Below are 14705 nucleotides of genomic sequence, written 5' to 3' on the forward strand. Positions count from 1 at the left end.
ACACATTCGCGAAAAAAACGATTTTTTTTTTAAATAGGTAATCACTGGAGAAAATTTTGGATTTGAACTGGCACAAAAATATTCTAATAACAGGATCCGAAACCGATCGAAAGGGTCACCAATACAATAAATTCGAGTTCATAGGGGCTCAATTTCATTTTCACCCTATTTAGAGCATTTTCTCGAAAACTGGAGAAACCGAAACCCCGCTGGAGGCTCCAGAACGATTCGAAACCGTCACCAATCGACTCAGCAGCTCAAAAATAGGGTATAAACCAAATTTCAGCTTTCTACATAATTTTGCTGATATTTTGATTTTTTCTGCCTACTAATTTTGGACCAACTTTGAATTTTCAAAAATTCGCCAAAAATCGAAAAATGAATTTCAGCATCTGAAATTTTTGCAGTGGGCTGTGAGCACCATCAAAACGGGCGAAATTCAAAAACTTACAATGAACCCTAAAAAAATGGTACAATGATATCCTCCCTTATGTTTTTGGGGTCGCAGAATACGAATTTGACAATATTTTTTTTGTAGGGGTGGGGGGTGAGGGGGTGAGGGGAGCGAAAAATTCAAAATTTGACTATAATGATGTGTGATATGTCGAAATGCATGTTTTTGAGAGTGTAGATCACGAATCTGACAATATTTTTTTCGTAGGGGTCAATGGTGGGGGCTGAGGGGGTGAAAATGTTTGAAAATTCAAAATTTGACTACAATGATGTGTGATATGTCGAAATGTATGTTTTCGAGGTTGTAGATCACGAATTTGACAATATTTTTTTCGTAGGGGTGAATGGTGGGGGATGAAGGGGGTGAAAAATTTCAATTTTGACCATAATGATGTGTGATATATCGAATTGTATGTTTTTGAGGGTGTAGATCACGAATTTGACAACATTTTTTTCGTAGGGGTGAATGGTGGGGGATGAAGGGGGTAAAAACGGTGAAAAATTCAAAATTTGACCATAATTACGTGTGATATGTCAAAATGTACGTTTTCGAGGGTGTAGAAGGGGTGAAGGGTGGGGGATGAAGAATTTTCTATTGGGAAGCCGTCAAAGTCCCTGGAAGAAAAATTTGTCACATTTTAACAAAATTCACCAAGATTTTTCACTATAATCGACTGTGGAGGTCGCGGGGGCACTTTAGGGCAAAAATGGCAATTAACATCTTGAAATACTTTATCTTAAGTATTACCAGCCACTGGAATTTCCCGTGCATCTACGTGCAAAATTTTTTCTATTCCTATTTATGCAGCAGAGTAGGCAAAAAACGGAGTTTCAACGTAAATTTTAGTTGAATTATTCATATTCGGTACATTTCGACATATCACACATCATTATATTCAAATTTTGAATTTTTCACCGTTTTCACCCCCTTTATCCCCCACCATTGACCCCTATGAAAAAAATATTGTCAGATTCGTGATCTACACCCTCAAAAACATACATTTCGACTTATCACACATCATTATAGTCAAATTTTGAATTTTTCGCCCCCTTCACCCCCTCACCCTCCGCCCCTACGAAAAAAATATTGTCAAATTCGTATTCTGCGACCCCAAAAACATAAGGGAGGATATCATTGTACCATTGTTTTAGAGTTCATTGTAAGTTTTTGAATTACGCCCGTTTTGAGGGTTTTCACAGCCCACTGTGGGTGGCTGTATTTTGGGCTCCTCTTTCTAAGTATTCTCTTCTGTCCAGTTCAAAAAATGTTGTGCTGGTCAGGATACTTCCCTCGTGAATATTAAGGAATACTTACTATTAAAAAATTGATATAAGCTTTCAGGCTTCCAGTTTAGATCAGTAGCTTTCAGTCTCCAGAAACCTGGAGTAAATTATCTCAAGGGAGCGGGGAGGGAGGCTTGGGCTTTGCGAGAGGTTAGCTTTGCAAAGTTTTGAGCTACCTACGTAGGTTTTTTCAATAAAATTTGTAATTTCACGAGCGATTAACATAATTGATGAGTTCATTTGCTATCATTTCAGAATGACCGATTACACCATTCCTACCTCATTCATACAATACTAATGAACGAGTATTCGCGCAAAACAACCGTAACCCGTCCAATTTCTTCATCTCGCAAATAAAAAAATTCTTTTATTCAAAATTTCATTCGATTCCAAGGTCAAGCGGCGGTTATTGCAATTATGCATCTATCGTGCCATACATTGTGAATCCCAAACGAAACGGTCGATAGCAATTACACACCGGTTGTTAATCATTTTCCACGAACGTTTTCTTCTCATCGCAAGATTACCACCACATTCAAGAAAACACTCGTAATACATCTTATACAAAAAGTGCACGAGAAAAGGAGGATGATGAGCAGGAGGAGAACTAAACTCGGGTGTCGTAATTATTAGTACCATGAATGTATGTAATAGTGGTCCGAGCATCGAGCACGAGTACGAGAGTGCATATACCGGACGAAGGTTTTTTTCATTTCTTATTATTAAAAAAAATCCTTTCGATGAATAGAAATGATTAAAGGTTAAATTGTACATAATGCTTTTCTATATATATTTTTATCGAAATTTATATAGTATAGATATCGAACGAACGGGCATAGGCATAGGCATGGGCACTAAAAGGCTTCTCTTCTATATCGTGTGGTAGTATTACACACATAGGTATAGATATAGGTGTATTGTATACTCGAATACAAAAAGAAGGGCATATAGAAAAAAAAAAGAAAAAGAACAAGAAACGTAGACGGTGGAAAGTTGCAATAATAGAATACAAAATACTTTAATTAGATGTTGGCCCAACTGGGATATAATCGACACCATTGTGAATAGAGTAGCTTCCGTCTTTTCATCTCTTTGGGTTTCTTCTCGCTGCTGTTCTGTCTCTCTCTCTCTCACGTGTAGGTTTCTTTACGCATCTACTACTACTAGTTGATGTTTAACTGTCGGCTTTTACAATAGGTATAGCTTCTTAAACGTCGTAGTCGTCGTCGTTAAGTCGTATAGCATTTTACGTATAAAAAATCGCGTCGTCGTTTTTGTTCTACGGTGGGAAAAATCTCCACCACACAACATCCCACTGTGGCATCGTGTTTTACGTGTTACCCTTTAGAAAAATCTACTCCCAAGAGATCATCTACGAGTATCTGATGAAACCAAAGACACTATACGGAGTCGTCAGCATCCAAAGTCATCTTCATCTCTCTCCAAGTGGCACCCAAATCTACCAATAAGTTACTGCTCATATTTTTCATCTTATAATGATACGAGTATTACTGAGAAACTCCATAAGGACGTTCTCATTCTGTATATCGTGAAATCAAATCTCAGCTCTCGTCTCGCAAATTTTCATCTTCTCGAAGGTGTAACGATTATTAAATCGTCGCCTTCAGCCGAATCAATCAATACGATCGCATTACGTATTCATTTCACCTTCGCGACCGTATAATTTGGCAAAGTCCATAGACGGTGGTTATTTCCCTATTATAGGTGTCCGGACTGTGCCCATTGTACAAACCCTTTCACACCTTAGGTGTGTGGGTCGCGTGACCGAGGCAATTTTTTTCACAGCAGTAGTCGCCGGTGTGATTTCGTAATTAGAAATACATAATATAACAGTACATATATAAAGGGGAAGTGAAGACAGAGATGGAGGAAAAAACGCTCCAATTTTAACCAGAAATCGTCGCGTCTGTTTCGACGTCTTTAATAACGTTCGATTTATAATTATAGCTCACCGGATCATCTGACTGATTCCAAGAGCATTGTATAGTGGGCAGAAACGAATATATTAACGCTTTGGCCAAATTCTATGCAATGGTTTTAATATGTAGTTCGCTTTGGAGAGTGAAATATTAATTTTTCGTCGAATAGCGGGTTCAGTTTTGGACGAGTTCATTTTGTTGATTTTCGTCTCTTCGATGGTTGCAGCGTTTCATATGTTTAGACAGAATTTTTCGCAAAGAAAAATAGAAGAGAAGAGGTCAAGTCAAGTGAACTTTTCGTTGCCAAAATTCGCGGTATCAAACTTTTTTTTTTTTGAAAATGGTTACTTTTTCACTACGTTATTTTGAACAAATGTGATCTGTCACGAGAAAACCAGGTTAGTGTCCAAAAAATCGATTTGTTTTTTTTTTTTATGGATATTGGTATTACTCAGTGTGCAGAATCCGCCTGTGGTGGTTAAAACGTTCGCGAACGATTCTTTTGACCCTAAATTCAAGGTTAAAAAAATAGAGCAACTACAAAAAAGTTAGAAAAAATTTTTTTTTTGTGATTTTCTTGAAAAGTATGTTCAGGGGAGTCAATATGCAAATTTTTGGGGCAATCGACCCACATTTGGAGGATTAGTGCCATTTTATTGAAATTTGAATGAGGCTTAAGCTGGAAAAATCAACTCTTTTCACCTCGAACAAAATTTTTGAAAAAATTTAAAAACTCAATAAATAACTTTATTTTATATTAATAATTCATTCTTAGTAGTTTTCGCGAAATTTTTGACGTGAAATTGACAAAAAACGAAAAAATCGATCTGGGGAAATTTCGATTATTGGCCTTTGGCAACCCTGATTTTGAAAAAAAATGTCAGGTTATGTTGGCACCCCTTGTGGCCAAAAGTGGTCCAAGTTTCACGGATCTACGAATCATAAATCCCCGAACACATAGATTCAAACTTCAAATGCCCGTCCTGTAAAATTTACGTTTTGGACACTAACCTGGTTTTCTCGTGACAGATCACAAATGTTCAGAAAGCTCTCCCATCGACCCCTCCCCCTCCCCTCCTCACAATTAACAAAATAAATTTTTCACAGGAAAATTTTCGAAAAAAATTTGAAATTGGAAGAAATTTACCTGCTAAACTGACGTAACATATTCCAACAAACACTGTTGCCAATTTCATCAAAAATTAGCTCTTTTTTCAATGATTTAAAGGTTTTTGTGGCGCGTTTGAATTTTTTCATTTTTTCACTATTTTTTCACTACCTTTTAGATAGGTACTTAACCGTACAGGATTTTTGTTGTTAGGCAGAAATCTTTTTTTTTTTTTTTCAATAGTTATCCAAAAGTCTCAAGTTACCACAAATTCTCATTCTTTGGCCAAAACTTGCCAAAGTATCGCTTTATTATCAACAAAATTGCGAGAAAGTCTCTCATTTTCAGAAAAATTGTAAAAAATAAGGAATTTTTTTGTCAAAAATTTACCAAGAATTCTCGTTTTTCACCAAACTTGCTAAATATGTATGTATGCAGTTTCATCTAACTAAAATTCGTACATTTTTTGCAAAAACTAACTGTCAGAAGTTTCGCTGTTTTGTTCAAAAATTGCTAAAAAGCTTCAATTGCTAACAATTAATTTTTTTTTGCAAATAAAAAAAAAACAAAAAAATGCATTTTTAAAAAAAATTGTCAAAGTTTCGAAAACAGCTATTTTGATTGGATCATGGATGTACGTAAAATATGAAATTTTTTCAAAAAGTCAATTAAATATAATAAACAACAATTTAAGAAAATTTCTAAAAATCGCACAAAATTTTGCATTTTGAATGTTCTCTTGGTTTTTGAAATATTTTTGGAAAATATTTACACAATTTCGCTTTCTTTCCACATTTTTTCAAAAAAAAAAAAAAAAAACAAAAAAAAACACGAAATAACAGAATGAGGGGAGGGGGGGGGATCAAAACGAAAAAAAAATATCAACGACTTTTGTCTTTACAACAAAACAAAGAACCTAGAAACGTTGATTTCAAATGAGAAAAACGATGTTTTTTTTTTCAAAATTCAACAAATTGAAAATTTAAAAACTTTTATTGAAAAAAACAGCACATCAGATCGCACAAACAAGAAGTTGGGCAAAAGCAGAACTTACAGGATTAGCAGGATTGTTAGATAAAGGCTTTTTTTGTGGGTTGGGGCACGATCAAGAGGGCGTGCAGTGTCCCCAAAGTGCTCAAAAAAAATCAAAAATATCGAAAAATTGCCATAAAAACTGAAAAAAATAAAAGAATATCTAGAGAATAAAATAAAATTTGTCAAAAAAAATATATAAGCAATGTTGTAAAAAACAGGACTTTTGTTTAGCAGACATTCGAACAAAAAGAGGACTTTTTAATGCAAGAAAGGACGTTTTGACAAAAAAAGCACAATTTTTTAAAACAATTTTGGAAAACATTAATACACCACCATTTGACTATTTTATCAAAAAACTACTTCCTGAGAATTTTGGAGAAAAAACATTACAATTTTTCGTCAACTCGCCAAAAATTGACACTCTCTGATAATCACGTTGACTAAAAATGGAACTTTTTTGATAATTTTGGCAAAGATGTGATTTTTTAGGCACTCTTGGCAAGAACAGGATGGACAATTTTATCGAAAAAGGACATTTTTTGTTTTGACAATTGTTCCAAAAATGGAAACTTCTTGACTATTTCGCCGAAAATTGACACTTTCTTGGCATTTTTTTTTTCAAGCAGGTATTTTGGGATGTCTTGGCAAAAATAGGGTTGTTTGACAATTTTGGCAACAATTGGTCTTTCTTTCGACAATTTTACCAAAAGTTGACCTTTTCGACAGTCTTAACAAAAATTGGTCTTTTTTTGACAATTTTACCAAGAAATGGCCTTTATTGACAATTTTACCAAAAAAATGGCCTTTTATGACAATTTAACCGAAAATTGGCCTTTTTTGACAGTTTTAACAAAAATTGGACTCTTTTTTGATAGTTTTAACAAAAATTGGCCTTTTTTGTCAATTTTACCAAAAATTTAAAATTGATCTTTTTTTTACAGTTTTAACAAAAAATGGCCTTTTTTGACAATTTTACCAAAAAATGGCCTTGCTTGACAATTTAACCAAAAATTGGCTTTTTTTGATAGTTTTAACAAAAATTGGCCTTTTTTGTCAATTTTACCAAAAATTTAAAATTGATCTTTTTTTTACAGTTTTAACAAAAAATGGCCTTTTTTGACAATTTTACCAAAAAATGGCCTTGCTTGACAATTTAACCAAAAATTGGCTTTTTTTGACAGTTTTAACAAAAATTGGCCTTTTTAGTCAATTTTACCAAAAATTTAAAATTGGTCTTTTTTTTTACAGTTTTAACAAAAAATGGCCTTTTTTGACAATTTTAACAAAAATTGGCCTCTTTTTTGATAGTTTTAACAAAAATTGGCTTTTTTTGTCAATTTTACCAAAAATTTAAAATTGATCTTTTTTTTACAGTTTTAACAAAAAATGGCCTTTTTTGACAATTTTACCAAAAAATGGCCTTTCTTGACAATTTAACCAAAAATTGGCCTTTTTTGACAGTTTTAACAAAAATTAGCCTTTTTTGTCAATTTTACCAAAAATTGACCTTCTCTGACAATTTTACCAAAAATTGTTTTTTATGTCAATTTTACCAAAAATGGGTACTTTCTGACAATTTTAACAAAAATGGGCACCTTTTCAACAGTTTTAATAAAAATGGGCACTTTTTTGCTAATTGTCCAAAAATGGACACTTCTTGACTATTTTGCCGACACTTCCTCCCTCTCCCCCCCCCCCAAAAAAGTTGACCATGGTACCTATTCAACGAATTTTTTAGTTGAAAAAAAATCACTACTTTTTCCATATTCTTTTTTCAAACAAATTTTCAGAAAGCTCTCAACTCGACCCCCTCCCCCCCAAACACACACACACACACACACACACACACACACACACACACGCAAAAAAATTGATAAAGTCAAAGTTTCAAAGGAGAATTTTCAAAAAATTTGAAATTGGAAGAACATTTGTATTGTATACAAAGTATTTTTTAATCTTAATCAAAATTAAGTAGATATACTTATATTTAAAAAAAAAAACAACAATAAAAATGAACGCATTACATACGTTTTGAAAAAATAACATGAACTTCAAATTTTTTTGATCTTTTCACTACCTTTTTGACCAAATTCACTACTTTTTCACTAATTTCACCACCTGTTAGATACCCTGTTGACTCATTTAGACAATTTTTCCAACATTTACACTTTTTGACTTGATCAAATCAAATCAAATCAAAGACAAAAAAAATATATAAATAAACAGATCATTAAGTATAAGCAAGTTTGGCAAAAAACAGGACTATTGTTTGGCAATGGAACAAAAAAAAGAACCTTTGAAACAGATAAGCCGAAAATCAATTCTTTCTGGATTTTCCAGATGGGAAGAGGGTAGAAAAAATTATAGGACTCGCAACTTTGGAAGATTAACGTACCCTTATCGAAAAAGAAATTACAAAAAAAAGGCCCTAATAATATAATATTTGGGTTTCATAAATTGGTAGCACTGATTTGTAAAAAAAAACTTATGCCCTAAGGAATGCGATTTTTCAAAATATGAATTTGACAAAGAAGGGTAATTGAATATAAAGTCATCTATCAGTTCCTAGCTGTATAACAATCCGAGTCGAACGAACATATTACATACATGAGACCATGGTGAGAGGGAGGAGGAAAAGGAGGAGAAAGAAGAGAAGAAGGAAGGATTTGAAAATTGTAAAAATACTGCACAAAATTCAAATCAATGTTACACTGAAAAATTATAGAGAAAAAAACTCAAATTGACTTGACAAAATTTCTACCATTGCAATCATTTATCATAAATACACCACATCAAAAACTTCGAGTACACTTCACCAAAAAAAAAAAAAATCACGAATATTTACAAATTCCGTTCGACTATTTCCGATAAGCATCGAGTTCGGTACCTTTTTTTTCAAAATAATCGCTCGCATATGAAATCCATATTTATATCAGAATGATTCATTTCACACCACTTGTTTACAGCACGAGCACTGCAGCGACGAGTAATCAAACACGGGAAATTAAACCAGGCTATAAGTACACATGAACATATCTCTTATCACAATTTGCAACTCTCAATTACTCGTATTTCGACGCGATTAAAAAATACCTATACACCTACCAACCCAATATTATGCGTATTTTTCGCGATCAGTCTCTCGAATATCGTACAAAATTCACTCAAAAATCCATACACTGTATTTCACATCCAGAAAACAGAAAAAATCAATTTACATCTGCATATCATGTATCATTCCTACTCGTATATCCAGAGAAGACACGTCGTATCGTATAATACGAGTACATACATCATCTTCATCTTCATCGCCATCAAACAGAAGGGGGTAAATTAATCTGCACAACCAGCATCTCAACACTCGATTAATTCGCACCCCCGAATCCCGATACGTGTGAATAAAATATTATATAGACAATTCACTCGACACTTTCGATTTCGTAATTCGAAACAACAATAAAATACAATCAGCTGCGCGCGAATTACACCGCAGTCTCGAGTCGAGCTCTCTCATTTCGTGATAAATCAATTTACTCGTCGCGATTTTCTTCTCCAAATGGCCACGACGAATCGACCAAATACGAAAAACCCCTCACCTACGAATCATAAACCCTTCAACACTCGATTTGTGCCCAAATCTATAATACACCAATCCAACAATCCGTTCTCTCTCTCTTTCTTGACGGTACAATCGAACTCGAACGCAAAAAAAATAATAGAAAAAAAACGCAACCCCTTTCGTAAAAAAGAAAAAAAAAATGCTTATTTATTGTATTGGCAAAAAGATGAAGCACCGTTTGGGTTAAATGATACTAATTTTTCATAATTGTTTACTACCTTCTGGACCTTTTTGAAAAAGACCACCCTCGCCGCGCCAGCGGTACTATTAAAATACCGACCAGAGACTCGATTAGCGAACAGACTCTAAGACGGGTTAAAAAAAAAAAGTCGAAACGTCTTTGCTACCCCTTTCCTATAATCGTAAGCTGCAAATCATAACCCCCGATTGCTACCTGCTACCTACAAGTAGTAGTCGAGTCTATCGCGAAAAAAAAACCACCACCACCACCACCAGCACCGTGTAGAATGTCTTCATTATAAATATTACGCGACCATCATAGCACGAGCCATTTATCACCATCGACTCGAGAGGAGAGATCCCGCAGACAGACAGTTCTGCTAACCCCTTTGGGCGTGAAGGTGAAATTGCTGCGAGCTCCATCGACGACGAGAACCGATAAATAAAAAATCGAAAGAGAAAAAAATATCCGTCTTTTACGACTTCGGACGGAAATTAAACAATATAGAGTCGAGGTCGAATGAATCAAGAATAAAAACTAGGCTTCTTCGAGACTCGAGTCGAGCTCGAGCTCGAGTTCGTACTATAGTTATGCAAATTCTTCGTGTACATCAAAACAAACTCGTATAGACATGTGTCTCTTTCTTTCTTTTTTTTTTTTAATACTTTGTATCACATACGAGCTCGATCCTTTTCATTTTGAAACGTCTGCCCCTGTACCTGTGCCTGTGCCATTTTTTTCCAACAATGTAGGTACCTATTCTACTAAACCATATGTCCTCGGGAGACGACACCGAGCTAGGGAGAAAAAAAACGACGTGGACACAAAATAAGGTTTTTAATTTGCTATTCATCTCGTTCTTTTTATTTTTCTTCCAAAAAAATACACCACAAGCTCTCAAATTTTACGTGTATTTCTGTCCAGTAGCACAATACACAATTTATATGGACAATAGAATCTAGATCTTGTCAAAGGGGACCCGAAGAAACAAACCCTTTTTATTTTACGTATATCTAAGTAAACTGAATCGTACGCACAATTCGTCACCGATGATAACAGATTACTTACGTTATTTATCACGAAAATAGGAAATAAATTAGCACAGATTCGAAAACAAGATAAACGAGTAGGTATAATTTTATTTGTCAATTTGCCAACGTTTACCTACTTTACTTCGAATCGAATAAACGTAGATATCGTATCGTAAAAATGATCAATTCGACGTCACCGTCGATCAATCCAAATACCTACTCAGATTCAAGGCTGGTGTTCGTGAAACAAAATACTCAACTCGAATCAAACTCTCAATTTGAGTCTACAAAGTAAATAAAATTCTCTACACTGAATGGCACAACACATATAATATTTCGAATCGAATAAACGTAGGTATCGTATCAGTAAAAATGATCGTTTCAGCGTCACACTAGAACAATTCAAATAGCCAAACTCAGGCTCCTTTTCGTAATACAAAATAACTCGAATCAAACTCTCAATTTGAGTTTACAAAGTAGGTATAGGTAAATATCAAATAAAATCCTCTAGAGTCTAGACTGAATGGCACAATGTATTGTAGCAGAAAAAGATGAATTCTCATGAACGAACATCTTATCGCGTAACGAATAAAAACCTCGACTAAATAAACGCTCGACACGCTCGTAAAACGTGGTTATTAAATTTAAATTAAGTAATTAATCATCGCAATTACCCCTGCCTGTAATTTTCGAGTGTACATAGAGCGTAATAATTATTACTTTAGGAATCACCATGGCATTTATGTACGTATAATTGCGACGTTTGTAATGTTATAGCATAGTAGTTAATATTGTACTTATGACTATATGAGTATCGTGTATAAAAGCTACATACCTCGCGATTCGGGTTTCTTTATTCAGATTAGACGCGAATACTCGACCAACATGTTAATTAAGACGATGCAAATTGAATTAATAAAAAAAAAGTTTACCATCGAGTTCGAATACAAAAAGTTTGCAAACTGTGATAATGAAACGAAGAAAATTGATAAGACGATGTGCGTAAATGTAACGATATCAACGGTGTAACTGGATGAACGGTTCGAACGTCGATGGTGGTATGAAAGACGGAGCGATTGGGTAATTACTGGTAATAACGGTAAATTGAGTAATCGCGTAATATATCTGCTTTATGCCTTATGGCAGTTATGACTTATGGCTTCAAAAATGAAACTAAAAAAATTGAGTCATTCAAGATGGGATTTTTCTTCTCAATGCTCTTTCAAACTCCAGCCTGGTCCGGGGCAGCCCAAGCCAGGCTTGTTGAACTGGCCCAAACCAAAGGCCAAAAAAGTAAAAACTTAATCCAAGGCCAAAATCCAAAAATGCTCATAAGACCGAGTGGACTGGACCGGACATGACGACATGACCCCTCTGAAACAAATTCGAGTCAATATCAACTGAATGGATGATTGGGATCATGGGTGATGGGATGATCCTCTCCCAGAGCTGTTAAATTACTGTAATTTATTCGCTGGTAAAATACGGTATTTTACGGTATTTATGGTATTTTACTAATTTGGATATGAAGAGTTTTTTTTTGTAGTTTGACTTTGAAGTTCTGAACTTCTGACCTGCCGACCTGCCTCTGAAGTAAATTTTCATCTGTTTTATTAGGTGTTATTAAAGATTAATAGTATAGAAAATTTTCCATGGACATTTTTTGGAAATTTATGGGGAAAATTTTTGGTAACTTTCAAATCATAAACTTCCATGGAAATTTGGAAATGTATGAGAGAAAGATGGAAAAAAACTAAAAAAAAAGTGTTAATTTGGCTTCTTGGTAAATTAAGTATGATAAAATACGGTAATAAACGTTTGGTAAAATACCGCCGTAATTTACCAACATAAATTACCTTACAGCCCTATCCTCTCCTCTTCGCCCTCAGAAAAAATACCAGTAACAGTAACAGGTAACAGACCTACACCAAAGAGTAAAGACTTTTCTAAAAAATCAGACCAATGAACGCAGTTTGGACCACAGTAACATCAAATTCAATTTTTAACGCCAATTTAGATGCCTATTTCGATGAAATTTCAAATTTCCATTATGATTCAATAGGGATTTGACATTTGACAAGACAACTGTCGCGCTCTAGGAAATTGTAGTAAAAAACACCGGAACTAACGAAAGGTCCCGTTGTTATCAGCAATTTTCAACAATTTTCCTTCAATTTTCAGTTTTCACAACAATACATTCCAATGTTTATTCGGGGACCTTTCATCAGCCAATCAGAAACAAGGCGACACTAGCGCGGTGCACCTCTCTCAAGTTCCTATTTCTTTTGACATTTTACAAATATTTTAATATTCTGAAATCAAAAATCCCATTTTTCAACTCTCAACTCATCTAATGTGTTAGAATTTTTTTTTTCTTTCTGAAAAATGAAGACTGTTTTTTGGACATGAAATGGGCTGCAGGGCTTGCAAACCAAAGCCAAAACTGAAACCAAAACCCCCAAGAATCAATTAAAATTGCTCAAAACTGAAACAAAGACCAAAACCGGGAGCATTAGTTACTTCTAAAATTCAAAACCTAACCCAAGAGCGTAACTGATTGAAAACTGAATTGGTTTTAGAATTTTTCAGGTGATTAGCCTAATTAATACTGCATTTTTGGTAAAAAATGAAGTAAAAACACTGATGATAGAGATGAAAACTGAAAAAGTTGACAAATTTGGCACTGCTAAAGTGCCACTTTCTAATCACACACACGAAGTTTTTGAAAAAGTGATCACTTTCTTGGCCTTTTTCCAGAGCTGTGGGACAGAAACGATTTCGGGATTGAAATTTTCTCATTTTGGGGATTGAATTCGTTTCGGGATTCGCTCTTCTTAATTTTTATTTTGGTTTCAGGATTTATTTTGGGATTGAAAAAACTGTTTCGGTTCTGGGTTGAATCGGTTTCAGTTTTGGGATTTTCATTTTAACCAATTTCAAGCCCACATTGACCAATGTACCCATGAAAGGGTCTAAAAAATGGGAGGTTTTGACGTGAAAAATGAAAAATCTAATGGTGTAATTAGTTTAACGTTTTAAATGCACATTTTGCTTAATTTGTTGCGTAATTTTTATTATAACCTGAATGATTGACAATAACTGATGTAAAATGACAATTTATTTATCAAAATGAAATCGCAGAAAAAAGGCAAAAATTGAAATCCCGAAACTGAAACAAAATCGTTTCGGTTTTGGGATTATTTCAGGTACAAAATTATATCGGTTCCAGGATTTTTCCAGGTTTGGGATCAAGAAAAATCACGGTTTTGGTTTTGAGATTGGATTTGAATCGGGATTTAATTGGTTCCAGTTTCGGTATTGTTTCGGGTTCAAAATTATATATATCGGTTCCAGGATTTTTTCCGGGTTTGGGATCAAGAAAAATCACGGTTTTGGTTTTGGGATTGGATTTGAATAGGGATTTAATTGGTTCCAGTTTCGGGAATTTTTCGGTCCCACAGCTCTGCCTTTTTCCCTCTAAAGCTTCCTTTATAGTGGCCGTGAAATTTTTCTACAGAAGAGACAAATGTGTACATTCAAATGGAAGCATTTATACTGGCTGTGGAATTTTATCAATTTTCTATGGAAAAGTCAAAATTTTTTAACTTTTCCATAGAAAAGCGATGAATGAGATGAAGATTGAAAACGTTTTATTAAAGTGAATAATCATCAGAATTTATAAGAAATGTTATTATTTTACAAGTTTAGAGGTTCAAAAGTGCTTAAAATTGAGTTTGAAAAAATTCCACGATTTTCTGTAGAAATTTTCTATTGCCAGCTTATCGCCACTATGAAGGAAGCTTAAAAAATGGAGAAAAAAGGAAAAAACTGACACCAAAACCGAAACCCAAACCAATTCTTTTGAAATCAAACCCTTAACCAAAACTGGAAGTGAAGAGCGATATACTTATTTAAAAACCTAAACCAAAACCTTTACTTTTTCAAAAAGCAAAACCAAGAGTGATATCTATCCGGTTTGCAAGCTCTGCTGTGCTGACCCATGACCAGGATGAGAATTTCTGGTCAAGACCAGACCAGACTGACTTACAAAGAC

At 34.4% G+C, this 14705-nt stretch overlaps 1 protein-coding gene across 1 annotated transcript in view; it reads right to left on the minus strand.

Annotated features, from left to right (window-relative positions):
* Positions 1-11640, minus strand: part of l(1)G0196 (inositol hexakisphosphate and diphosphoinositol-pentakisphosphate kinase) — an 80526-nt gene extending 68886 nt beyond the window's left edge. The window contains exon 1 of the mRNA XM_065368980.1: positions 11487-11640. The gene's annotated coding sequence lies outside the window, so the exon portion shown is untranslated. The remainder of the gene's footprint in view (positions 1-11486) is intronic.
* Between the last annotated feature and the right edge of the window lie 3065 nt (positions 11641-14705).

The sequence above is a fragment of the Planococcus citri genome, chromosome 5 (genome assembly GCF_950023065.1).
Source record: "Planococcus citri chromosome 5, ihPlaCitr1.1, whole genome shotgun sequence".
Classification (NCBI taxonomy): Eukaryota; Metazoa; Arthropoda; class Insecta; order Hemiptera; family Pseudococcidae; genus Planococcus; species Planococcus citri.